The sequence below is a fragment of the Microtus ochrogaster genome, unplaced genomic scaffold (assembly GCF_000317375.1).
Source record: "Microtus ochrogaster isolate Prairie Vole_2 unplaced genomic scaffold, MicOch1.0 UNK18, whole genome shotgun sequence".
NCBI lineage: Eukaryota > Metazoa > Chordata > Mammalia > Rodentia > Cricetidae > Microtus > Microtus ochrogaster.
Genome location: NW_004949116.1, coordinates 3,434,108 through 3,439,637, shown reverse-complemented (window position 1 = coordinate 3,439,637; position 5,530 = coordinate 3,434,108).

The window sequence follows — 5,530 nt, the reverse complement described above, 5'->3', positions numbered from 1 at the left end:
TAACTTTTCACTGGAGCCAGAGGAGATTGCTACATTTCTGCAGGGGCCTTGGCTGAGCAGAGTGTTGGCAGAAGAAACATTTTGGGCTAGAGAAGAAGCAGATAGCTCGGCTAGGCGCTCCCATAAGGGAGCAGAGCAGAACTCAGCTGTGGCTGCAATCCAGGAAAGGAGAGGAGCAGGATCCTTATATCCTTCAGGGAGACCATTCCCCACGGCACTCTGATAGTCAGGACACCTTTCCTCCAGGGCTGAGCTGTCCCATTGCAGCTCCAGCCTCCAGTGCTGTCCTATTGTGGCTCTACCCCCCCCCCAGCTGTCCTATTGTGGCTCTAAGTATATCCTGGCTTCCCGATCAGTCAGGATATCCCAATACCACTACTGCGTCACATTCCCCTACACCACTCCCACAGGGTATTTAAACTGTCCCCTAGAAAACAAATACTTGGTTTTCCAGTTTTCTTTTCCCGGCTTCTCTCTGGGGGGCTGAAAAGCCATCCAGGAGCATTTTTATACATTAAACCTGGGCCTTTTCTAATTCGGTTTGATTTGGTGTGATTTGGATTATTGTATCGGTGGAGAGGCTTATGGGGTGCAGAGACTTCAGTTATCAGCAAGGGAGTTGTACTAAAGAGGTCGTATTGGGCCTTATTTGGTCTGCTTCTATTCTTTTGTGTTTTTGCTTTTTCTACAGCATCTCCCCCCTTTTCTAACTATGTAGCCAAGACTGGCTTTGAACTCATGATCCTCTTGGTTTTGTCTCCTGAGTGCTACACATGTGCTCCATATCCAGCTCTAACTGGGACCCCAAGAAAAGGGGGTAACATGTGGAGGGTTAGCCATGTAAGAGTACAGGGGGATGGCAGATACTGCAAGCCAGGAAGTGAGGTCACAGGAAGAGCCAGCCCTACCAACAGCTTGGCCTTGGATTTCAGCCTTCAGCACTGTGGAAAACAGCTTTCTGCAGTTTAGCCCAGACATGATGAGCTTTACTGTCATAGACAAGAAACTAGGCAGATATGGCTGCCTCTCTGTCCTGGCTGCTACCCGCCAGGACTCACTCCCTGTGTCTGTGTGAAGCCTTGGCCTCTTTAGCTTTCTGCTGCGGCTTCAACCTGGAAGCAGGTGCAGGTAGTGGCTCAGCAGATCTCAAGTGCAGAACTCAGAACAGATTCCCAAGCACTGACACCCGAGCCTCCCACTGACCTCCTGAGATAGAGATGCCAGGAGTGCAGGCCTCAGGCTGCATCCTGGGGGAGGGGTCCACCCCAAGGGCAGCACTTCCCTGGACATCAGATCCTGTCCAGTAAAGCTTGACTGGGACCCATCTCTTATTCCCAAGGAGCCTTGGTTTCTGGTCCCTGCTTTAGCAAAGAAAGTGTCTTCGTGTGTGTGTGTGTGTGTGTGTGTGTGTGTGTGTGTGTGTGTGTGTATGTGTTCGTGCGTGCTCGCGTGCGCGTGTGCGTGTGGGAGAGGAGGTGTGCGGGGAGCATAGTCTTCTCCATAGCTCTGCCACAGAGGACTTGTGGAAACTAGATATCCTTGCTCTGTTCTAACAGGCCTGTGAAACCCAGGTCAGAGTGTGGCCTTTGCTGCCACCTGCTGGCCAATCTCGGATGATAGGTTGAGCAACTTTACCACCTGGAGCACTTTACCAGTATCTGTGCTGGACAGCTCCTGGGCCCAGAATTAGAAGCCTGCTTGCTCTGCATCCCTGACAAACTTACTGCCTGCCAGCAGCATTCACAGACCCTCAGAATTTTGCCTCTGCCTGTGCAGGCCAACCTAAGGTGTGTGCTCCTGGCTACTCTGCATTCGGTAGGCAGTGTCTCCTGGCCCTCTCTGTAGCAGAGGCTACTGGGCCACGGTGGGTCCCTTCCTTGGATGCAAAGAACGTAAACGTGGTGGAGAGGCACAGCCGGCCCCTTTGTAGGCAATGAAGCAGAGTGGGGCTCTCACTCTATCTGATAACCCAGGATTCCCTGTGATGGACAGTATCCTCCAAATTCATTGTCACTGGGACCCAGACATGAGCCCTTCCCCTCTTCAGGTCACAGACAAACCCCCTCCACCCAGGGGCCTAGATGGTCAGCATTGGTTTGAAATGGGCAGGTGTCCAGGATGGAGGGCAGTGTTGGTTTTCTCCTCCCAACTCCAGGTCTTAGGTTACTGAGAGGTCCCTGCAGGTGTCTAGGCAGGGAAGCAAACCTTAAAGAGGTGGGAACAAAAACTCAGTTCAGATTGACTCATAGCCTGGATCAGACTTACGGAGTTGGATGCCAGGTGGATCATTGTCAGTATACTTAAAACAGTACAATTTGCAAAAGCGTTTCCAGGCCACCGTCATTCCCATTCCAGGTGCGCAGTGAACCTTACGGTGTGACTATAGAAACTCCTTTGCAAAGAGCACGTGACCATGAGCTTGGCTTCTACAGCTGGAGAACCTTGTGTGGTCTCTGACGAGACAGAGTAGAGATCAGCAGGCCAGACAGTGCAGGCTCCATTTCCCCTAAGGGTGGGCTCTATTAAGTGGAGCTAAGGAGGGAAGAGTCTGGGATAAGCATTCTGGGTGAGGCCAGTCTCCACTGACTGCAAAAGGTCACAGCCAGCCTTCTGGGCAGAAAGCTGATAATCTTCCTTTGCAGAAAACCTCTGCATGATTAACATTCCTGTTGGCAAAAAGACCTTTACGTCCCAACAGGTTGCTATTGCTGTGTTGAAACACCACGGCCAAAGGCAAGCTTGGTTTACATTTCTGCATCCTTCACGGAAGGAAGTCGGAATAGGAAGAGGGCAGGGACCTGGAGGATTCCAGGTGCCGACGCAGAGACTATGGAGGCCCTCCCTCATAAACCACATAAATCACCAGTTAAGAAAGTTCCCTACAGGTTTGCTATCGCCTGATCTTATGGACATGGGGTTTTTTTTCCCCCTCAGTAGAGGTTTCCTTCCCTCCTATAAAAGAAAGTGGTTAACTGGGGCTGGCTCACAGTGTCGGAGGGTTTGTCCATTATCATGTGGAGAAGCTAACAGGCATGTCCCTGGGACAGTAGCTGGGTGCTTTACATCCCAATCTGCAGATAGCAGGCAAAGAGAGAGAGAGAGAGAGAGAGAGAGAGAGAGAGAGAGAGAGAACAGACAGACGAGACAGATAATGGTACTGGTGTGAGCTTTTGAGACCTCAAAGCTCACCCCCAGTGGCACACCCACTTCAATGAGACCACACCTCCTAGTCCTCCCCAAACAGTTCAACTGGGGACTAAGAGGCAAATATATGGGCCTATGGGTGGTATTTTCATTCAGAATACCGCAACCACTATGTGGGCCTGTGGAACTGTATTCCTATCCTCTGCAAGAGCAACGAGTGCTCTTATCCACTGAGCTCTCTCTCCAGCCCAGCCATCAACTTTTGATTATCATCTGCCAAGGAGGAACTTGACTCCAATATCTGATAAAGATGCCATAGGCCGTCAGCAGGATTATGTGGCTCTGACTTTCTTTTGGAGATCCAGCCTCAGGCTCCCCGAGACACCATGACTATCCACCCCATCTCAGGACAGCCTTTGGCTGGTCTGCATGGAGGTTGGGGCCCCAGAGTCTTGGGATGGTCCAAGGAAGGAGGGAGAAAAATAGGTTGGAAAACTGGGCAAATGTCCTTTCCAGGTTGTCCCCTTTCCAGAAGGTCTAGGATATGGTGGCCAGGCCTGTGGAGGGAGCTGGGCAGGATGCAGTAAGTGGCTTCTTGGGTACTTGTGGTCTCATGGTTCCTGACATCAAGAATCTGAAGCGGGGGCTGTGTCATGCAGGAGAGCTAGGGAATCTGGCCTGGGACTTGGTTCAGGAGACCTCTAGGAGGGCACAAATGACCAGTGCAGGTAGGAGGTGACACTCAGACTCTAAGGCAGTTTCCTGACTCTGGAATGGTGGGAAGCCTCTCGGGATGCGTCTCTTGCCTCCACTCTGCCGTCAGCTTCCCTGCTTCCCAAATGCTCAGACACTGGTTCTTGCTGAGTCTCCATGTTACCCTGGGCAACCATCAAGACGGACAGCATGATCAGATCTCATCATGAAGATGAGACAGAGAGATGTTCAGGCATGGTGCTGAGACCCACCTGGCACTTTCAATCCCTGCTGTGATACTGGGCTCTGGCCTTCTCAGTGGGATTCCACTAGGGCGGGTCTCTCGGAGCATTTAGCCAGGAGACTCAAGAGGGTGAAGCAGTGATTCCTAGCAGATTGTAACCTTCCAGACCCTGAGGGACTATGGTCAGCCTGTGTGGGTGTTTTGTTTATCTGGGATGCACGCATGTATGTGTAAGCAGAGGATAACCTTTGGGACTCTGTCCTCTCCAGTCACTGTGTGAGTCCAGGAGACCAAACTCACACCATCAGGCTTTACCTGCTGGGCCATCTCCCTGGTCCTATGTTGGTCCCCCCCCTTTTCCTGGAGAGGTTTTTGGCTGAAGGTGACACAATTGCACCTTGGTTTGCCGTCTCTAGCAATCTTATTGTGTCATCCTGTGATAGGCTTGGTACAAATCTGGATTTTGCCACTAAACAAAGTATGCTAAGAAAGGGAATTATACTCTTTTGGTTTGAGTTACCGAGGCCTCCAGACTCTATAATGGACTGTGAACAGCTGCGGCTCCAAGGCCTAGCAGCACTGAGGGTCTACGAAGTTGCAAACAAAACCCGCCTTGAGGACCTACAAGTCTTGAACGCTGGGCCACTCCCAGCATGGGCCTCAGGGCATAGAAGCGCAGCACGACTGTGGTAAGGCTCACCAGCCTGAATGGTCAGGGCCCAGCCGCTCTGCTCAGCCGCTCTGCTCAGCAAGGCTGAACACAGGTTCTTATGGTTAAACTTTGTATTTAGGCCCAGAAGGGATATTTCTAAGTTTTGAGGTAAATATTTGCCTAATTTTAAAAATATAAAAATAATGGGGTTTCCTCAATGCTGGGAAGACTCTCACTCAGGTCTCGGGTTGGTGCGAGCCCACAGGGCTCGCGGTCTCTGCTGAGGTCACGTACAGTGGCTTTGGTTGCCAGGGGAGGAGTTTGGCCGCTAGTGACCTGGGGAGAAAGAATTTTTAAGAGGCCACAGCCCAGTCGTCCAAAAGGGTCAAAAAATTCCAAAAATCCAATGATGCTTCGGGACCACTTCCAAAGTCATTATCAGGTAGTTCATAAAACAATAGTACCTACAGGGGGAAACTCCCTGTTTCTCAAGATTATTCACAAGATATGGTCTGGCTTTCTCTTGGGATAGTTCCTAAAACAGTACAATGATAATCTCAATGGGGAGGATCCCTGTTTATCAGGATTGTTATCAGGATTGCAGTCTGGTTTTGTCTTCAGCTAGTTCCTGATGCAGGGTTGCTGAACAGACTGGCCTGGATTTTTGATTTTTCTCTTCCTGCTGGAGGAGTCTGGTTTTTCAATATGATGTATGATCCAAAGGTGGCTGTGTCAGTTTACACTTCCACCAATGGAGTTTTTTTTCTTTATAAGGTAAAATCTCAAAATTTTGGTTT